At 44.1% G+C, this 22292-nt stretch overlaps 1 protein-coding gene and 1 pseudogene across 1 annotated transcript in view; one reads left to right on the top strand and one right to left on the bottom strand.

Moving 5' to 3' along the window:
• The window catches only part of Prkag2 (protein kinase AMP-activated non-catalytic subunit gamma 2), a 393524-nt gene that overhangs the window by 75936 nt on the left and 295296 nt on the right, over positions 1 to 22292 (top strand). The gene's annotated exons all lie outside the window — the stretch shown is intronic.
• On the bottom strand, positions 11427 to 15845 carry LOC128098601 (complement component 1 Q subcomponent-binding protein, mitochondrial-like; annotated as a pseudogene).

Here is a 22292-nt window from a genome sequence, read left to right as displayed (position 1 = left end):
CTGGCTCACATGGCTGAATTCTAGACTGTGACAGTCAAACACTGTTTCCCTCTCAAACCTCCGTTCCGCACTCACACCGGCTGCTGCCTTTGTCTTCTTAGCTCTGTGTTCTATATACCTCCTGCCAACAACTGTCCTGCTTAGGAGACTGCTGATCCCTTTAATGCATGTGTCCCTTTCCCAATACCCCCACTGTCAATTCCTGCCCTGCTCCTAAGCTTTCATTCGTACTGCTCCTTGTGACCCCGAACCCCTTGTTTCCTTTCTCTCTGTGGAAGAACACCAGCAGTGTTTGTCCTAAACATCCCCCCAGGAGGCAGGGTCAGGCTGGGTGGAGCTAAAGACTCCCCTTCCAAGTCCATCTCCTGTGGCATCCATGGGCTAAGTGCCTGCCACGATCACCCCAGAGTCCCTCTGTCTCTCTCTAAATCTCCCCCTCCATAGCTGCTGTCTCTCTCCCCCCATTTCCAGGTCTCAGCTGTGACAGACCCTCTATCAAAGAGAACCTGTTGTCTTCACCTTGACTCTACCACGGGCAGTTCTTCCTATTAGTGCCTGTAGTCTCTGCCCCACGTGAAGCCAGCTACTCTCCTGGTATGCAGAGTGCCAGCCTGCATCCACCAGGACCTCACTGCGGTGGCCGGCCCGGCCCGTCTTCTCTCCCACAGTGTCAGCCTCAGCCCCTCTGTAGATGTTCTCTGCTCAGCTGTCTTTCTTAGACACGCACCAGCACCTCAAACCCTTTAATCCTGGCTTTGACCCTTTGCCCCACTCTACTTTCAAGATTCAGGGGAGAAGGTATCTGTTGGTTAAATTTCCTGCTGTCCCCGCGCACCTTTGCTCCACCATGTGGTCACTCTGGTGCTGTTGTGACAAACCCTCGACAGGAGCAGCTCAGGGAGGAAAGACTCACTCAGGCTTGTGGCCCCCAGGGCTCAGTCTTGGCTGTTTGACCGCAGGCATTTGAGGCAGACATCGTGGAGGCATGACATGGCAGGCGGGGAGCAGAGAGAGAGGATGCCTGCTGTAGGCAATGCCTCCCTTCCCCGCTCATCCTGTTTTGCTCCCAACCTGTGGGATGGTCCACCACGTTCAGAGCAAGTCTCTCCCCCTTCAGTTACTCCTCTCTAGAAATGCCCTCACAGCAACACCCGCGTGTGCTACACTGATTGCCTAGGAGCATCTCAAGTCGATCATGCTGGCCATCAAGATTAACCATCACAGACTCTAAGGCCACCTAGTATCTTGCTGTTTCCAATCCAAAAGGTCATTATGCCCTCATCCCTATTCACCAGCTGCATGCAGCATAATGAGCATTCTTTTCTTAAAACAATGCTTCTCTGGAATTTAAGACACTGTCTCAAAAAAAAAAAAAACAAAAAAAAAACAAAACAAGGGAAGGCACCTGACCAGTGATGCCTGAGGTTGTTCTCTGGCCTTCACATGCATAAACACACATGTGTATGCACACACATAAACTCATGCATTAGAACATGATTTGATAAATTATAAACAAATAGAAACAAGCATGGTAACTTGTGTGCTTTGTACTTACCAGGTTTCTTCTCCTACACTCTTTCCCTGGAGAACTATATGAGTTAAACGGTGTCCCTCCAAGATTCATGTCCACCATTAAGCAGAGCCTTTGTAATTTTGATCAAGTCAAAGGGGGTTACACTGGATTCACATGGGCCTAATCCCATGGCTGGTGAGGGAGGGTGACTTGGCACAGGGCAGAATGCCCGTGACAATGGAGGCAGAGACTCGAGAGATATAGCCGTGAGCCTAGGAATTCAGTGCTGCAGAAGATGGACCAGAAGCTGGAGAGGCGAGGAAGGATTCGGAGGGAGCATGGTCCTCCTGACTCTGTACTTTGGACTTCTGGCTCCAGAGCAGAGAGTACCTATCTGCTGTTGGGAGCAACCTGGCTTGTTTCAGCAGCCCTGGGAAACTCATGACCTCGCCTACTGCCTCTGCTTTGCAGCTTCTGAGGATGGGTTGCTCCAGTCCACTGCTGGCAGTTTCCAAACCTCCCACTGCTACCCACCTACTAAATAAAACCCAGAGTCAAGTTCTCTCGCCCCTTAGCCATACCATGGTCAGTGATAGAACTTTCCTCTAGAATTTCCTCCCGGCTCACGTCCTGAATCGGAGCTTCTGCTCAAACCCCTGATTCTGCACCTGCTCTGTGATGGTGCTACAGAGGAAACCAGATCGGATCTTTCCTAACACAGTTGGGTTGTGGGTGGACCCTGCGCTGCTACGTACTGTCCTCACTGTCACCAGGCCAACTTTCCCGTCCTTTGCCGTGGCTGCTGTCTGTGCTCTTTGTTCTGCTTCCAGTGTTTCCCTCGGCCACTGCAGACTCCTTCCTCATCACTCGGGCCTCTCCAGACAGACCCTTTCCTATTTGCGCAGCTCAGCAGCCCTCCTGCTCTGCAGCGGCTCATTTTCTTCAGAATCCCATCTGCATCAAAATAATCTTTACTTGTTTATTTGCCATATCTCAGTTTCTCTTCTAGAATGTTCTTCCCCATGGCATCTCCACCCTGGAGAACAGGGCCTGGGCACCACCAGCTAGAAAGTGTTCAATAATTCATCTGTCTGCTAATGGACACAGCTTGGAGCCCATTAGAAATACATAGAGTGGAGCCAGACTTACCCCTTAAGTACATGGGCAGGTCTACTTAAGTGGGAAAGAGAAGATAATGACCCATACCTCTGGTTTCTCTGGACCTTGACTTTGAAAAGCAATGCATCCTTTCAGAGACCCATGGCTGCAGCAGGCCTCAGGGCCATGAACAGTCAAGGACTTGACCCCTGTGTGTGATGGCCAATCACTCATAGTAGGCCAGTCACACCTCTTCCACCAACATCTCAAAGCTCGACACAGAACTCAACAATGAGAGTTCTTCCCCTGCAAGCACAACATCTCTCAGGTGCAGCAGAGCAGCAAGGCCATTATTGAATTCTCAAGGGGGCTGACATTCACACAGCCCATTGATTACCAAAGGTGGTCAGGTCTAGGGACAACACACACAGAGATCCATTAGTGGAGACTGTGACCTCGGGCCAGCTCCCAGGTTTGCTGCTGATTTCCTGGTTTTTCCTAAAGGTCATTCGGTATGCTCTTGTTTTTCTGCATTGCAATGTTGCAATAGTAAATGAGGATGCCTGGAAGACTCCTGCTTACTTATAACCATAGGATGTGGGTTCCGCCCCTTGCATGGCGCCATTAAAGATATCAGCATCGTAAGGAACGTGATAGAGAAGGAGAAACTGAGCTAGGGAGGTGCTTTAGTGAGTAAAAATTCTTGGATAAGCATAGAGATCTGAGTTCAAATCCCTTGCCCCCATGTAGAAAGCTGGGAGTCACTTCATGCCTATAACACTAGCATTAGGGGTGGGGTAAAGACAGGAGAACGGCTAGAGCTTCCTGACTGCTAGCCCAGCTAGTTTCAGTGAGACACCCTGTCTTAAGGGGATAAGGCCAAGAGCATTAGAGAAGGACACCCGGTATCCTCCTCTGGCCTCTCTTCTGCATGGCTGCACATACTTGCATGCACACACCTGTGCATATACTACACATTCACATACTCACACGCGTGCATGAGAGAGAGAAGGAGAAACTGTACCAAACATCAGCAACCTCTGGCTGAGATGTCTTGTGGGTGCAAGAATGATTTCTGCCATTCTCAAGAGTTTGGGGATGGGAAATTAGGCCTCAGGACTATCACAGAGCCTTCTTGGTTCTTGGCTCCTGGCATCAGGTCTGTAGCTGTCCACCCCTTTCCACTTAGCTTTGCTGTTTGCTTTTTTCTGTTTCCTGTCATCCCTTCCTTTCATTCTACACTCCTGAGCTGCTCCTTGCTGCCTGGGCTTCTGGTGATGCCTCTTGAACAGGTGCCCTGCCCACAGTGTCTTCCTCCCATAGGTTCACAGGTCACCACCACATTAATATTCCTAGCCGACTTTGAAGCCTGCTCCCCTTCTTTAGACCCCTCTGCTTCCTGCTACTCAATGAATACAATCCAAATGCCCTAGAGATGACCATAATTTGGAGGTCAGATGACTTTTCTTGCCTTGTCATGTCCTGCTCTCCCCTTCAGACACCCATCTACCTTTTCCACACCACTTCTCCTGTGTTTGCCCTTCACTCTTCTCAGTGGCCCTCCTCAGTTCTACATGAGTGACATTGCTCCAGTCTGTTCTTCAAGGTCCTGGGAACTTCCACTGTACAATCTTAACCCCTAACGTACCAGAGTGCCACCGTTCTTTCGTGGTCCAGCAGAGGCTGCTCTGTCTCCAGTGGCTTAATTATGTGTGCACATGTGTTTTCTCTCCAGTGATGCCACACCACTGCTCTTCAAAAGGTGACACAGTATGTAACTTGTATGCCACCAATTCTAAGACAGACTCCCTTGAGTATTTTAACAACTTTGACGTCAGGATGCATCTTAAAATCCACTGTGTTCCCGAGGACCACCGACAGCAATGTCTCCCATCTGAGGAGAAGCCACACCTCCCCTCACAGCTTTTGCTCACAGGCAGTGAGCATTACATTTTGCTGGTGGTCTCTCTGATATGCCTTCAGCTGACCTGTACAGAAAGAATCCAGCGGAAGTCTACACTTTCTCACTGTGACTTCTACACAACCACCCCAGCTTCAAATCCAAGTGTGTGAGGGGAGAAGGGAGTTGAGATCTGACTGGCTGCTCTTCAACCCCCTCACATTCACCAAAGCCCCCAGGCCAGATACATGCCAGGGAAGAAGGTCACAGAAGGAATGACTATGCTATCCTGTGGGGACATGTGTCACAGCAGGTAAGAAAGCAGATTCATAGCTAAGAGCCATTGGTAAGAGACATCTGTAGGCATGGGCTCCAAAGTCATTAAGATGTCGGTATGTCCAGAAGGCATGAGGAATGCACTGGCAAGAGATGGCACATAGTTGCTTGGACAGACAGACTTCTGTGTGCTGAGCCTTTTGGGTAGGTCAACAAGGCCTGGCCTGGGCCAGTCTGCTAAGCACATGGGTGTTAGAAGAGTCCTGTTGTCATAAAAGGGAATTCTGAGAAGGCAAGTCCAGGAGGGAAAGGGGCTGAAGAAGAGAATGTCCCCATGGAGGGCCACATGGGAGAGAAAGCCAGCATCTGTCTTTCTGCCCCACAAATAAAGGTCATAGTCCTGTCCTGTTGTGTCCCTGACTCACCTGATGAAGCTTTCCTGAGCTAGGGCTGCCAGCAGTGTGTCCTGGCAGACTTTTTTTAAATGTTACTACCATTTTTTTAAACATTTTGTTGAAAATAGATTTTTTTTCTCACATAATACATCCTGATTACAGTTTCCCTTCTCTACTCCTCCAGTTCTACCCCACCTCCCCTCACGTCTGGATCCACCCCACCTCCCCTCACATCTGGATCCACCCCCTTTTTGTCTCATTAAGAAGCAGACTTCTAAGGGGTAATACTAAAATGTAATATAAAATAGTAAGACAAAACAAAAACCAGCACATTGGAATTAGACAAAACAAACAGAAGGAAAAGAGCCCAAGAGAAGGCACAAGAAACAGAGAGACACTCATTCACACACTCAGGAATCCTGTAGGAACACTGAACTGAAAGGAAATATGTGCTCAAAGGACCTGTGGGGCAAAAAAGAGAGAAGAAAAAAATATATAAATGAAAAAAATAAAAAAATAAGATAAAATTTAAAAAGAAAAACCCTGACATGACATTATGAGACAAGGAGCCTCCAAAGATGCAGCAAAGTTCATTTTCTGCTGACTATCTACTGCTGGGCATGCAGCCTACCCTTACAAGTAGTTTATTTCTGTATTGAGACTTCCTTGGAGAAAACTACATTTTCATTTGCAGGTGGTTATCAATTGGAGAGAGCTTCTGGTTAGGGATTGAGGCTTATGCCCACTTCTCCTTTGAGCTCTAGGACCCCATCTGGTGTAGACCCTTGCAGGCCCTGTGCATGCTGTCTGAGTCTCTGTGAGTTCATATGGGCATGGATGATGTTGATTCAGTGCAGTGGTTCTCACCCTTCCTAATGCTGCAACACTTTAATACAGTTCCTCATGTTGTGGTGACCCCCAACCATAAATTATTTTAATTGCTATTTCATAACTGTAATTTTGCTACTGTTATAAATCATAATGTAAATATGTTTGGAGACAGACGGTTTTTGAAGGGGTCATGACCCACAGGTTGAGAACCACTTATTTAGAAGGCCTCCCCCCCCACTTGGTGTCCTTCATTCCTTCTGCCTCTTATACTCTTTCTGCCTCCTTTTCCACAGGGTTCCTTGAGCCTTGAGGGGAGGGATTTGATGGAGATATCCCATTATGGCTGAGTTTTCCAAGGTCTCTCACTCTCTGCGTAGTGTCTAACTGTGAGTCTCTGTATTTGTTCCCATCTGCTGCAGGAGGAAGCTTCTCTGCTGATGGCTGAGCAAAGCACTGGTCTATGAGTATAACAGAATGTTGTTAGGGTCATTTTATGGCTACTTTTTTTTAAAGAACAGTAGTATTTACTACGAGGTCCCTGGGCTATTTAGTCTTAGGTTCTTGATCACCCAAGCAGTGTTGGGTATGGGTTCCATTTGTGGAGTGGCCCTTAGGTCAAATCAGATACTAGTTGGTTACTCCCACAAGCTTTGTGCCACCATTATACTAGCATATCTTGAAGGCAGGACACCACTGTAGATCATTGGTTTTGTGGCTGGGTTGGTGTTTATATTTCTCTTTTGGTAGCATGCAGAGTATCTTCCTGTACCAGATGCTAACTGGTATAGGTGGAGTCTCTTTTGTAGGCACCAGCTTGACATCTCCATGTTCACTGAGTTGTGTAGGTGTTGTCTTCAGCAATGGGGCCTTGCTGTCAGTTTGTGGAGAGCAACCCATAGTCTTGGCAACAACCCTGGGTGTAAGTGGATTTTTTCTGTCCCTCCTGCCAACTCCCAAATCATGACACGGAGACTTTTTATTATTTATGAAAGCTCAGCCAATAGCATAGGCTTGTTACTAACTAGCTGTTACAATTTAAATTAACCCATTTCTATTAATTTACTTTTTGTTTCATGGCTATATTAACCTTTACACTATGCTACCCATGCTGCTTCCTCTGAGTCCTGGTGTCTCCTCACAACTCCACCCTTCTTCCTCCCAAGCATTCTCTTTGACCCAAAAATCTGCCTAGCTATTGGCCGTTCAGCTTTTTATTAAACCAATTTGAGTGACACATATTCACAGTGTACAAAAAGATTATTCCATGACAACTGGGTTGTTTGAGTGTTCCCATGTGATCCCTTTGGCCAACATCTCAATTAAATGTAACCCAATCTTGGTACTGGAAGCTTCATCTGGTAACAAGAGATGGCTAGTTGGGGCTTTGTCTCCCCCCCTTATTTGGTGATTTTATTTAGATTGCCTTCGTCTGTGTATATATTTTAGGAAGCTTATTCTGTACTAGGTTTCTATAATACCTCTCAAATAGCCCTTATTTTAAAATAGCTCTCTCTCTCTCTCTCTCTTTCTCTCTCTCTCTCTCTCTCTCTCTCTCTCTCTCTCTCTCTCTCTCTTCCCTCCTTTACCCCTCTCTTCCTTCCCTCTCTCCATTTGATTCTCTTATTCTAGCCCCCCCTCTCCATCCATCCATAACTATCTATTCTATTTCCCTTTTCTAGGGAGATTGATCTGTCACCACCCCCCCCCCCACCAGACCCTTATTCTCTACTTAACCTCTGTGGCTCTACAGATTGTAGCTTGGTTATCATTGACTTAACAGCTAATATCCACATTAAGTTAAAAAATACAATATTTGTCTTTCTAGGTCTGGGTTAACTCATTCAGGATGTTTTTTTCTAGTTCCATCCATCTACCTGCGAATATCATAATTTCGTTTTAAACAGCTAAATAATACTCCATTGTGTAAATGTACTACATTTTCTGTATCAACCTGTTAAGGGACATCTGAGTCATTTCCAATCTCTGACTACTATGAATAGATCAGCAATGAACATAGTTGAGTAAGTATGTGGTAAGTTGAGTAGTAAGCATCTCTGTGGTAGGATGAAGCATCCTTTGGGTATATATCCAACAGTGTTATAGCTGGGTCTTGAGGTAGATCTGTTCCTATCTTCCTGAGGAACTGCCACACTGATTTCCATCGTGGCATTCCAAGTTTGTACTCCCATCCACAATAGATTAGTGTTCCCCTTATTTTATTGATCTTATCCATTCTGACAGGTGTAAGATGAAATCTCAAAGTCATTTTTATTTGCATTTCATGGATGACTAAGGATGTTGAAGATTTCTTTAAGTGTTTCTCAGCCATTTGAGTTCCCTCTTTTGAGAATTCTCCATTTAGATCTGTAGTTAGATTGTTTTATTGATATATAGTTTTTTGAGATCTTTATATATTTTGGATATTAGCCCTCTATCAGATTTGTAGTTGGTAAAAATCCTTTTCCATTCTGTAGCATGCCACTTTGTCTGAATGATGGTGTCCTTTGCCATACAGAAGCTTTAAATTTTATGTGATCCCATTTATTAATTGTTGATCTTAGTGCCTGTGCTAACAGTATTCTGTTAAGAAAGTCTTTCCCTGTGACAATGAGTTCAAGTCTATTCCCCACTTTCTCTTCCGTCAGGTTCAAGGTATTTGGTTTTATGTTGAGGTCTTTGATCCATTCGGAGTTGCGTTTTGGGCAGGGTGATAAGTATGGATCTAATTTGGATTCTTTTACAAACAGCCCTCCTCTTTGACTAGCATCATTTGCTGAAGATGCTGTCTTCTTCCCAGTGTGTATTTCTGGCTTCTTTATCAAAATTCAGGTGTTCATAGGTATGTGGATTTGTGGCTGAGTCTTCTATTCGATTCCATTGATCAAGTTGTCTGTTTTGTGCCAATACCATGGGGTTTTTATTACTTGAAATCAGGGATAATGATACCTCCAGCAGTTCATTTATTATTTGGGTTTTTTTTTTTTTAGCTATCCTAGGTTTTTTGTATTTCTATGGGAAGCTGAAAATTATTCTTTCAATATCTGTGAAGAATTGTGTTGAAATTTTGATGGGGATTGCATTGAATCTGTACATTGTTTTTGGTAGGATGGCTATTTTTACTATATAAATCCTACCAATCCATGAGGATGGGAGATCTTTCCATCTTCTGATATTTTCTCCAATTTCTTCCTTCAGTGCCTTAAAGTTTTGTCATACAAGACTCACTTGCTTGGTTAGAGTTACTCCAAGATGTTTTATATTATTTGAGACTATTGTGAAAGGTGTTGTTTCCCTGATTTTCTTTGTCTGTCTGTCATTTGTTTATAGGAGGGCTACTGATTTTTGTGAGTTGGTTTGTATCCAGCTACTTTGCTGAAAGTGTTTAGCTGTATTAGTTTCCTGGTAGAATTTTTAGGGTCCTTATGTATACTATCATGTCATCTGCAAATAAAGATGCTTTGACTTCTTCCTTTCCAATTTGTATCCCTTTGATCTCCTTCAGTTGTCTTATTGCTCTAGGGAAGACCTCAGGTGCAGTATTTAGTAGGTGTGGAGAGAGTGAACAACCTTGTCTTGTTTAGTGGAATTTCTTTTGAGTTTCTCTCCATTTAAGTTGATGTTGGCTGTGGGCTTGCTGCCTATATTATGTTGAGATGTATCCCTTCTATCCCTAATCTCTCCTGGACTTTTATTACAAAGGGATATTGGATTTTGTGAAAGACTGGCCTTTTCTGCATCTAATGAGGTGATCATATGGTTTTTTTCTCTCAGTTTGTTTATATGGTGGATTACAGTTATCCATTTACATATGTTGAACCATCCCTGAATCTCTGGGATGAAGCCTACTTGATCATGGTGGGTGATCTTTTTGATGTGTTCTTGGATTCAGTTTGCAAGTTTTTATTGAGTAGTTTTGCACTTTTGTTCATAAGGGAAATTGGTCTGTAATTCTCTTTATTGGGTTTTTATGTGGTCTGAGTGTCAAGGTTGTTGAGTTTTTATGTGGTTTGAGTGTCAAGGTAGCTGTGGCATCATAAAATGAATTGGGCAGTGTTCCTTCTGTTAATATTTTATGGAGTAATTTGAGGAGCATTGGCATTAACTTTTCTTTAAAAGTCTGGGAGAATTCTGTGCTAAAACTGTCTGTCCCTGGGCTTTTTTGTTTGTTTGTTTTAGTACTTTTAATTACTGCTTCTATTTCACTAAGCTTTATAGGTCTTTTTAAATTGCTCATCTGATCTTGATTTAACTTTGTTAAATGATACATATAGAGAAAATTACCCATTTATTTTAGATTTTCAATTTGGTGTAGAACAGGATTGTTTTTGTTTTGTTTTGTTTTTTGTTTGTTTTGTTTTTGAGACAGAGTTTCTCTATGTAGCCTTGCTTGTCCTGGAACTCTCTCTGTACACCAGGCTGACCGCAAACTTAAAGAGATCTGCCTGCCTCTGCCTCCTGAGTGCTAGGATTAAAAGCATGTACTGCCTGATGAAGTACAGGTTTTTTAAAGTATGTCCTTATGATTCTCTGGATTTCCTCAGTGTCTGTTGTTATGTCCTTTCCATTCCTAATTTTGTTACTTTGTATATTCTCTCTCTGCCTTTCAGTTAATTTGGATAAGGGTTTGTCAACTGATTTTTCTCAAAGAACCAATTCTTTATTTCATTGATTCTTTGTATTGTTTTTGTTTGTTTCTATTTTATTGATTTCAGCCCTAAGTTTGATTATTTCTTGCTGTCTACTCCTTTTGGATGTTATTTTTTCTTTCTATTATAGAGCTTTCAGGTGTGCTGTAATGTGAATTTTTTTTAAAAGATTTATTTATCTATTATGTACACAGAAGAGGGTGCCAGATCTCATTACAGATGGTTGTGAGCCACCATGTGGATGCTGGGAATTGAACTCAGGACCTCTGGAAGAGCAGTCAGTGCTCTTAACCTCTGAGCCATCTCTCCAGCCCTGTAATGCGAATCTTAAAATGTCTTATTAGTGAAAAACCCAGAGCCAGATATTGGGGTAAATTCTGAAAGGTCAGAGAGACAGAACAAACCACAGCCAACCTCGCCTCGCCAACTCAGATATTAAAATGGTTACACCAGCTTGTTTCTTACATCCATTTGCTTGGAATATCTTTTTCCATCCTTTTACCTTGAGGTGATCTCTATCCTTGATATTAAGGTGTGTTTCTTATATGCAGCAGAAAGGATGGATCCTGTTTTTATGTCCATTCTGTTAATCCATGTCTTTTTATTGGCAGAATTAAGACCATTGCTGTTGAGCGATAAAAATGAGCAGTGTTTTTTGATTCCTATTATTTTGTTGTTGTTGTGGTGGTGGTGGTGGTGGTGGTGGTGGTGGTGGTGGTGGTGGTGGTGGTGGTGGTGATTGGGGTGGTGGTGGTGTGTGTGTTTACTCTTTTGTTTTGCTAATCTGGGATTATTTATCCCTTGTGTTTTCTTGGTTGTAGCTAACCTCTTTTGGTTGGAATTTTCCTTCTAGAGCCTTCTACAGGGGACTGGATTTGTAGATAGATATTGCTTAAATTTGGTTTTATCATGGAATATCTTGTTTTCTTCATCTATTGTGATTGGATGTTTTGCTGGATATGGTAGTCTCGACAGACATCTGTGGTCTTTTGGAGACAGATGTAGAATATCTGTCCAGGATCTTCTGGCTTTTAGCCTCTCCATTGAAAATTCAGATGTTATTCTAATAAGTCTGACTTTCTATGTTACTTGGTCTTTTCCCTTGAATCCCATAATATTCTGTCTTTGTTCTGTATGTTTAGTGTTTTGATTATTATGTGCTATGGGGAATTTCTTTTCTGGTCCTGTCTGTTTGGTTTTCTGAATACTTCTTTTACCTTGATAGGCATATCCTTCTTTTGATTACGAAAATTTTCTTCTATGATTTTGTTAAATCTTTTCTGTGCCTTTGACCTGAGTTTCTTCTCCTTCTTTTATTCCTATTATCCTTAGAATTGGTCTTTTCATAATGTCCCATATTTCCTGGATGTTTTGTGCCAGGCTTTTTTTTTAGATCTAACATTTTCTTTGACAGATGTATCTATTTCTTTTATTGTGCCTTCATTGCCTGAAATTCTCTCTTCCATCTCTTGTAATCTGTTGGTGAGGCTTGCCTCTGAGGTTCCTGTTCAAGGTCCTAAAATTTTCATTTCCAGATTTCCCTCAGTTTGGGTTTTCTTTATTGATTCTATTTCCACTTTAAGATCTTGATCTGCTTTATTCATTTCCTTCCACTATTTGTTTGTGTTTTCATTGATTTCTTTAAGGGACTTTTTCATTTCCTCTTTAAGAACACCATGCCTGATTTTATGTGATGCGGGGCATCAAACGCAGGGCTTTATGCATGTGAGGCAAGCACTCTACCAGCAGAGCTACAGACCTACATTTCTCAATCTTAAACAACATTTTGTGATAAAACTGTCCCTTCCACTCATAACTGCTCTTTCTCTGGCAATTTCTAGCTTAAAGTATGATGGGAAAATAATAGGGTTCTGGCATCAGGAGAGGTTCAGATGTTGATTTTCCTGATCCCTGCCTGTGTGACCTAAAGTAAGTTCATTAGCCTTTCTGCAGAGTAAGTGTTCTCAAGCCATGGAGAAGAGATTCTAATGGAGTTATGGGCAGATTCAGGGTGGTAGTAGCAGCACTCCCTTTGACACCATGTTTGAGGGGAGAATCTTTTGGGACACATTCCTGTGCTTTTCTGTATCTGTTCATATTAGTTTCCTGCACATGCTATAACAAAATACCCCAAACTTCATGTCAGAGCAGACAGCACTGCGAGAGAAACCAAAACACACTCAACATTTATAAGATTATCAGGTATCAAGGCATCTCAAGATATCAAGACTGAAGAGAAGCAGCAGGTGAGCTGACTGCTCAGTGCCAGCATCTGTGGAAAAGCACAGGGAACAGACAGGTGCTGACAGAGAACCAGAAGAGCCTGCCTGGATACCTTAGTTCACGTAGGCTCTGCCTTCTGAGCTCTTGAAGCTGGCCCTCCACCCACAGAGCCACACACTCGGGGGAAGAGAAGATTGGACAAAATGGGGTAACAGCAGCAAAGAGACAAATCTTCCAGATGAAAGCAGGAAGCAGCCAGCGAGCTGCCACATGAGCACAGAGCAAGACTGAAAGGGAAAAGGCCATTAGACGCAAGACTTTCCCTGCAAGTCAGGAACTGCTCCCACTCCCGCCCCATGAAAAGCTGAAGGAAAGTATTCAAAGCTACTGCATAGGGAAAGAAGAAAAAGAGGGAGTGGTGCCTTCTGGATGTCAGCACCCTTGAAGAAGTCACGCCCCCAGAACACTTGGCCATGAATGTTTGTGCTGCCCCATCCCTCCCCTTACCTATGCACTCACTGCCCTACAGTGGGTCCTCTGCTAAGGAATGCATGAGCTGAGGTGAAGGTGTTGGCTGAACTGTGACCTTATCTGAGGCTCTGGGTCCTTTCCTAAACTCCCTGGCTGTTGGGAGGATTCTGTGACTGTAGACTAAGGCCACCTACTCCTGACACATAGCCCTCTCCATGACAGGCAGGTGCTTCTTTACAGCCAATAGCAGAGGGTCTTGGCTGCTTGGACCTTCCCTACCTTCCTTCCCCTGACTGCTAGCCTCTCAGGTAAAAGAGGCACTGATCAGGCCAGGCCCACCCAGAGCCTCATGACTAACTTCAAGCCAACTGATGCGAGCCTTAAGTACATTTGCAGCCCACTCCTTTGCCACAGACTGCAGTCTCACCGTGTAATCAAATAGTATTTCACATGATAGGCCTTTCCCATACTTGAGAGACAGGATTGCACATGGTATGGAAACTAGACAGGGACTGTATTGGAGTGTATTTTTCCTTTCCTTTCTCTAGTGGTTCACACTGATTATCAACTTGACAGGATCCAGCATCATCTGGGAGATGAATCTGGGCATGTCTGTGAGGGAGTTTCTAGATTTAGTTGAAATGAAAAGGCCCACCCTGAATATGGGGGAGACACCATTCCATGGGCTGGGGGCCAGGACTGACTAAAAGGGAGAAAGTAGCTTGATCACTGGCTAAGTGTCTCTCTCCTTCCCGTCTGTGGATGAGTGTGACCAGCCACCTCAAGCTCCTGCCACCATCCCTTCTCCACCACAATGGACTCCAACTGTAAGCGAAAACAAGCCCTTCTTTCCCTCAGTTCCTTTAGGCAGGTGTCTGATCAACAGCATTTGTAACTAACACACTTTCATCCTTTTTTCATTCATTCATTCATGCATGCATTCATTCATTGCAGTGCTGAAGTTGAACTTGTGGCCTCGTGTGTATTAGACAAACGCTCTGCTGGTGGACAGTATCCCAGTCTAGAGTGTATTTTCTTAAAAAAGAACTGATGGCGTTAGGGAAAATGACACAAGATGCAGAAAGAGCAGCGGGAGTGGAAGTCGACAGAAATAAATAGAAATAAGTCATGAAGGTTGAATTAGAGTAAACACAAGGCCAGGTAAGAGCAGAAGGGATCCCAAGGAAAGAGAAGGGGGAAGGGAATTTAAGAAAATCTAGCAGTGGAGCTGGAGAGAAGCTCACTGGTTAGCTGTGGGCACTGCTCTTCCGGAGGACTGGAGTTTGGCTCCTAGCACCCGCAGCAGGTGGCTCACAACCCCCTGTAACTCCAGCTCCAGGAGATCCAGTGCCCTCAACTCCACAGGCACCTGCACGCTCATGTGCATGTGCCCACATGTATGCATGTGTGCATACAATAAACATAAAAAGTAAATTTTAAACTAGAAAGGGGTCAAAGAAGAAGGAAAAGGATCCAGGAGCCCAGCAGATAGCGCAGAGGAAGCGCACACAGGGACAGGAGCCCCTGAGGGGGAGCACCGAAGCAGGGAGGACAAAGGCCCCAAACTGTGAAGGAAGAGATGTCCAAAAACATGCCTCCAGGAGATAAAATAACTTATCATCTTCATTATGTTTTACAAAAATCTACAAGTAATACATTTGTACAGGGGGAAAAACCAATAGTAAATGGACGTGTAAGAGCAATAATGTAAACTTGCTTGTTTCCTCCCATGATATTAGGATGACAGCCATTTCAAAGCATGATTCTGATGTCAAGGCAGCTTTTGTTCACTGGCCAAAGCTTGCCATTTAAATTAAAACCCTCAGTCTCTGATAGTTCTAATGGTTCTTGACAAAACTTTTGAGGTCCTCAAGAAAGGTGATATATATATTCTTGGTGCTCTAGGGCTGTACTGAGCTCCACCAACTCATCCACAAAAGTGCTGTTCTCCCATCAGTCCGCAAGGAAATCCATCAGGTCATGCAAGGCCCAGTCCAGGGAGTCTGCGTTGAGTGTGTGATTGAGTAGTATCCTTCCACTGAGAGTCACGGGGCCTGGAAGCTAACTTTCTTGAGAGAGAAAATAAATATCACTCTTGGCCTCTTCTTGTCCCATCTCTCATCAGGATAGTGACAGTCCAATACGAGGGACTTCTTCCCATCACTCTTTCTAACTTAAACCACAACATTGCTAGTTAATGTCAGCTCCGGCTCCTCTTCAGCCTTCTGCCCTTGTGAGGTCTCTTTCTCACCATCAAATGTTGGAGAGATGCTGTTGTTAATGTTGAAAGTGACAATGATCTTTTCTCCAGCGACTTTGCCCAATAATTTAGCCTTTGTCCTGTTCACTTCCAACTCCCAATCTCCAGACATCTTAGGAAAGGACTTATGCTTCTGGGTTTTCTTTTCTTCCTTAATTCCATCAGTCAAGAATTCAACAAAGGCTTTGTTAATGCGAGAAATCCACGGAGTCTGCTTAAAGGGTAAAGGAATTTATTAGGGAGGAAGACTCACTACAGCATGGGAGATTTATCGTAGGGTCCTGGAAGTCCGAGGTACAGTCCAACACTGGTCTTCAGCCTGGGTCTGTCTCCACATCCAAACCCACGAGGGAGAGTGCTTCAAGGTCATGGACAGACCAGCTATCCTCTACACTTTTGTCTCCTTCGGTGTGCAGAGCACTACAGCCATATGCACAGGGTTCCAGGGGCTACAGGTGGCCAAAGCACCACGCCGAAGCACCAGTATGCTGAGCAGCCCTAAGGGCCAGAGGCACAGCCAGGGCATGGGCTGCTGTTGCTGCCAGAGTGGCACAGCTGGGACAGCGGCATGGAGGCCCATGGCTGCAGCGCCCAGGGCATGGGGCGCACCCTGAAAGACATTTAAATGAACACGCTCCCAGACAACACATGGGAACACTGAGCCATAAAGATCAGTACCAAAGCATAGGCTAGTGGAGTGGCAGGACTTTAAGGGGACATTTTCAGAAATTGATTATACAAACTTAAAAAGAGTCATTATCAGAGTTTTCAACAGCAATACTTCATACACAAGATAACATGGTTAAGGCACTTGGAGGAGATAGAACCAAAGATCATCCATCCCCTTCTCCTCCTCCTTCTCCTCCTCCTCCTTCTCCTCCTCCTCCTCCTCCTCCTTCTCCTCCCCCCTCTGTTGAGACAAAGTCTTCCTCTGTAGCCTTGTTGCCCTAGAATTTGCTGTGTAACTCAGGCCTCAAACTTGTAGTGATCCTCACACCTCTGCCTCCTAAGGCCTGGGATTACAGGCCTGCACTGCCATACCCAGCTCTGGTGATTTCATACAGACTTAAAAAGTTCCTTTAAACATAAAGAACATACTTGGTGTCTCAGTTTACTTTTCTGTTTCTGTGATAAAAATGCCCTCACCAATGTTTGGGTTTATGGTTCCAGAGGGATAAGAGTCCATCATGGTGGTGGGGCATGTTCTCAAGTGTCAGGCATGGCCACAGGAGCAGGAAGCTGAGAGCTCACATCTTCTCCCACAAGCACAAAGCAGAAAGAGCAAATGCGAAGTAGGGCAAGGCCTTAAGCTCTCAAAACTGCCCCAGTGACATCCTTCCTCTAGCAAGGCTTCACCTCCTAAACCTCTCCAAATAGTGCCATCAACTGGGACCAAGTGTCCAAATACCAGAGTCTAGGGGGGGACATTTCTCACCCAAGCCACCTCACTTGGATTGTTTCTTTTGTTTGCGTCTGGGATGGAAGCCAGGCCTTGTGCATGCTGAAGCATACTTTATCCGAAATGAAAATGCACATCCTATCTGCATGGGCAAACTGGAGAGCTGGTGTTCCCTGCTCTTTTTAAGGAATCTACTAAAAAATAGGCTTCAGAGGAATGAGCCTGAACACGTGGACTAAAGTTGAGTAATATAGGATCACTTGTAAAACTCAGAGAGGGGAAGGTTTGAAAGGAGAGACTATGTGATTCAGTGATATGGTCTGAGCATTACTGAGGGAGAATGGAGATGGGTGTGTAAACCTGGTAAATGATGCAATCCTGGGGGTGGAGCCATCCAGGCAAGTGCTCTGCCACTGAGCTCCACCCACATCCCTTACTGAGTGTTTTCAGTTTTCATATTTAACCTGTGTTTGAAAAGTTGTCCTGAGATACTCGGGGTAAACGAATGAGTCATTATGGGATATTTCCCTTCTCTCCCTCCTTTCCCCCTTATCTTAGCATAGAAGGAAGAAGACACAAGTAGAGTACAGAAACATTAAATAAAAGCCTGACTGTTCTCTGTGAACTCAAGACAGACAAATGGACAGCTGTGCTGATCTGTTTTCTGTGACTAAGAAGGCAGCACCACAGCCCGGGGCCTTTAAAGAAAATAAGGTTATGTTGGCTCAGGGTTCTGGCCAAGGCCACGGGGCCACATCTGGTGGTAGCTGTCTTGCTGGCAGTGTCCTGAGGCCATGTGAGCATCATGTGGCAAACTGGGGACTGAGTGTGTGTCTCTTTGAAAACCACTCACAGGACTGAATTTGAGATGGAAAGTGGGGGGGTGGACTTTCCAACAGCGTTCTCCTCTAGTGTGGTCTCTTGGGTAGGAAATGGAGCCCTGACTTCCATGTAATGAACTTTAAGGAGCTCAGAGGAGAGCTAGTTTAAAACTCAAACCAAGTAAACCAGATCAAAACACAGCAGAACATAGCAATACCTTCGCCTAAACAGCTGGCTAACCCCTGACCCCGGCATCAGAATTCTGCAAAAGTTTGGTTGCTAATTCTGCCCCTCATTGTGGTGGAAAAGAAACCCTTTGGATTTCTGAGCCCAGTTGGTACTGAATTGTCACAGTAAAGGCTTCCATCCTCGGTGACCACCCAGTGTGCATCCCTCAACCTGTAGCCCTTCCCCACTACTACGGTCAGCAGATGGAAGATAGAAGAGCCGAGGGCCTGCTGCCACCGGTGCCGGAGGGCCTGCTGCCACCGGTGCCGGGGACCGTGAACCCACCGAGGCCTGCGAGGTGAAAGGCAAGAGGTGGGAAAATAAGACACCAAAGGACAGCCACTTAGTGTCTGTGTTTTGGGTCATGATTGTACACAAGCTATCTTAATGAGGTAAACAAATAATCAACAGCTTAAAGAGTTAAGAGTTGAGCCGGACACCATGGTAGAAACTTGTTATTCCACCCTCAGGAGATGGAAGCAAGAGTTCCAGGTCATTCTCCACAGTATAATGAGTTTGAGGCCAGCCTGCGCTATGTGAAACACCGTTTAAATAGATAAATGAGAAATAACAGTGAGCAAAAGGCTCTTATTAGAACAAAGAAACAGCAACGACAAATATCTGTGCCCAGCTACTCTCAGAGCAGCTGCCTTAACCCTGCCATTTACTCTGAGCCTCCTGGGTTTGCCTTTGTGTCTCTTACTCTGGCCTTCTCAAGGGAAGGGCCCCCACCCGTCACAACTGACCCTACTGCCAAGTCCAATAGCTAGTACTTTGTGGGAGAGGGAAGGCTTCAGCGTCACAGCATTTAAAGGGTTAAGCACTGAGCCTTGAGCTCCTTGTCAGGGCTCCACAGGTGTTCCCTGAGACAGGTTGCTGCTCAAAGCTTTCCTAGTCAGTGAGTGGCTCAGAGCAAAGCAGAAGCCAAGGCAGTTTCTAGGGATAGTGGATTTGAAATTCTGGAAGGTGGTGGATTTTACAGACTCACTATAGTGCTCCTAATAATCAGAGCCAGGGCCCAACCTGAGCTCTGGCCTCAGCATTCATGTAGGGTAGCTCACCGCTGCCAATATCTACAGTTCCAGGAAGAGGGAACACCTCTGGTCTCCAAGTACACCCGCATGTGCACACGTCCACACACAAACAATTAAAAACAAAATAACTCTTTTAAAAAAAAGAAAGACTTGGGAATGAATACCACTATAGGGCAAAGAGGAGCCTGAATGTAGTGGGAAGCACTTCTTGGTACCTCCTCACTTCCTTTACAGTCTTCCTGCAGCAAGTTAGACTGACTTAGTCAGCTTTGCAGGAGGAGGCAGCTGTTCACCTGTCAATAACGACTCTGCAGCCAAATCTTTTTTTAATGTAATTTAAAAAAATTCTTTGAAAATTTCATTCATATATGTAGAATATCTTGATCATATTCACCATTCATTCACCTTCCAATTCACCCCAGGACCCCCTCCCAACTTCATGTCCTCCTTTTAAAACTATATATTTATTACATAATATTTATTATAGATTTATTTTAACCTACCAAGTCCAGTTAGTGCTACTCATATGCACATGGGTTTAGGACCATCCTCTGGGGATTAGGGAACCTACCATTAACCACCCTCAAAGAAAAGAACTCTTCCTCTCCAGCAGCCATCAACTATTAACACCTTCTCAATGAGGGGTGGAGCTTGGGAACTCCTCCCTTCTGCACCCTGGACTTCTTAACTGTCTTGATCTTGTGAAGACCTTGTTTAGATAACCACAGCTGCTCTGAGTTCATGCATGCAATAGCCGTGTTATGTTCAGCAGGCAGCATTTCACAGCCCTCTTCCCCATCCTCTGGTTCTATCTTTCTGCCCCCTCTTCTGAGATGTTCTTTGATCCTTGTGTGTGTGATATATAGATGCTCCATCTAAGGCTGAGCATTCAAAGTCACTTATTCTCAACACTTGAAACAGTAATGCATCTTTGGATTAACCACTACCCACTACATAAAGAAGCTTCTCTGACCACAATTGAGAAAAGCACACACCTGTAGATATACACAGATATGTTTAGAAGTCAGTTTGGCAACATGGTCTTTTAGAAAAAAACAGTATCAGTAGGTTCTCCCCTTTGGCCTATGATTTTCCTAGTCATTGGTTTGAAATATGTTTACAGTACCAGGTATGAATTCCTTCCTATGGAATAAGCCTCAAATCAGGACAGAACAGCAACAAAAATGAAAATTACAGACCAATCTCCCTGATGAACATAGATGTAAAAATTCTTAATAAAATACTGATAAACCAAATTCAAAGTTGTATCAAAAAGATCATTTGTCATTACTGGGTTGGTTTATTCCAGTGATACAGGGATAGTTCAACATATGTAAATCAATAAATGTTATCCCTAACATAAATAGATTAAAAGACAGAGACCACATGATCTTTTCTTTAGATAAAGAAAAAAACTGACAAAATCCAACATCTCTTATGGTAACAGTCATGGAGAGGCTAGGAATAGAAGGAGCTTTCCTCAACATAATAAAGAGACTGTATACAACAAGCCTGTATCCAGCAACATACTAAATGGAGAAAAACTCTGAGCACTCCTACTTCAGATCAGTAATAAGACAAAGGTGTTCACTCTCTCCACTTCTATTCAGTACATATGTGGACTCAGTCAGAGCAGTAAGACAAGACGAGGAAACAAGATGGGCACAAATAGGAAAAGAAGCCAAAGTGTCCCTATTTGTATATGATATGATTCTATTCATAAGAGAACCTACGGCAGTGGTTCCCAACCTTCCTAGTGCTGTGACCCTTTAGTACAGTTCCTCATGCTCTGGTGACCCCTCCCCAAGCCATAAAATTATTTTCATTCCTACTTCATCACTGTAATTTTGTAACTGTTATGAATTGTAATGTAAATGTCTGATATGCAGGATGGTCTTAGGCAACTCCTATGAAAGGATCATTCAACCCCCCAAAGAGGTCACGACCAATAGTTTGAGAACCACTATTTTAAATACTCCAGCACTCTTAGAACTAATAAATACTTTCAGGAAAGAGGCAAAATGCAAAGTGAATACACAAAAATTAGTGGCAGGTTCCCTATATATCTTCCCAATGAAGAGCATACTATGAAAGAGGCCAGGGCAATAATCCCATTCACAATAGGAATCCATCCCTGAATACCTGGTATTAAACTTTACCAAGGAAATTAAAGACTTCTACAGTGAAAACTTTAAGAGACCACTGGAAAAGGGAAAGACATCTGTTTTAGGGTTTCTGTTGCTGTGATAAAACATCATGACCAAAAACACCTCAAGGAGGAAAGGGTTTATTTCATTTTATAACTCACATCACACTCTATCACTGAAGGAAGTCAAGGCAGGAGCTTGGAGGCAAGAACCAAAGCAGAAACCGTGGAGGAACACTGCTTACTGGCTGGCTCTCCATGGCTTGCTCAGCCTGCTTTCTTTACCATCCAGGACCACCTGCCCAGAGGTTATGCCACTCCATAGTTGGCTGGCCTTTCCACATAATTGCTCAAGAAAAGCCCTATAGACTTGCCTACAGGCCAATCTTATGAAGACTTTAAAAAAATAGATTTCCTCTTCCCAGGTAAGTCTAGGTTTATGTTAAGTTGACAAGAACTAACCAGTACAAACTCCATGCTCATGGAATGGAAGAATCAGTATTGTGAAAATGGCCTTCCCAGCAACAGCACTCTACAGATTCAGTGCACTCCTAATCAAGATTCTAGGGACATTCTTCACAGACAGAAAAATAATCTCAGTACATCCCTCTGTACCCACACTATGACGTGCTTATAAGTCACAAAAGCAGATGGACTGTGATTTGCGACCTCACTTGCCATGAGATTTTTTTTTTTTTTTGAGTTTCATTAACCTAGCTCTTTTCCAAAGTGACTGGTTTAACCTGACAGAGACACTCTCTCGTGACACACTCCACAGTGACATGCTTCCCCATGCATCATTAATAGTTTTCTCCTGTATTACCTCCCATGGATGAAGTTTTTGAGAACACGTTAGATGTTTTAAAATCAGGGTGTGTGTGTGTGTGTGTGTGTATGTGTGCGTGTGTGTGTGTGTGTGTGTGTGTGTGTGTGTGTGTGTGTGTGTGTGTGATCCTCTTTGTTCTCTGCTGACAAGACTTTGAGAATCATGGTAGTTCCATGAGACCATGGCTTTGGATCAAGTGTGACCACCTCTCCTGTCACTCTCTG

The sequence above is a fragment of the Peromyscus californicus genome, unplaced genomic scaffold, assembly GCF_007827085.1.
Source record: "Peromyscus californicus insignis strain IS unplaced genomic scaffold, ASM782708v3 Scaffold_6__1_contigs__length_162567912, whole genome shotgun sequence".
NCBI classification, from domain to species: domain Eukaryota; kingdom Metazoa; phylum Chordata; class Mammalia; order Rodentia; family Cricetidae; genus Peromyscus; species Peromyscus californicus.
This window is presented reverse-complemented; position numbering and strand designations above follow the sequence as displayed.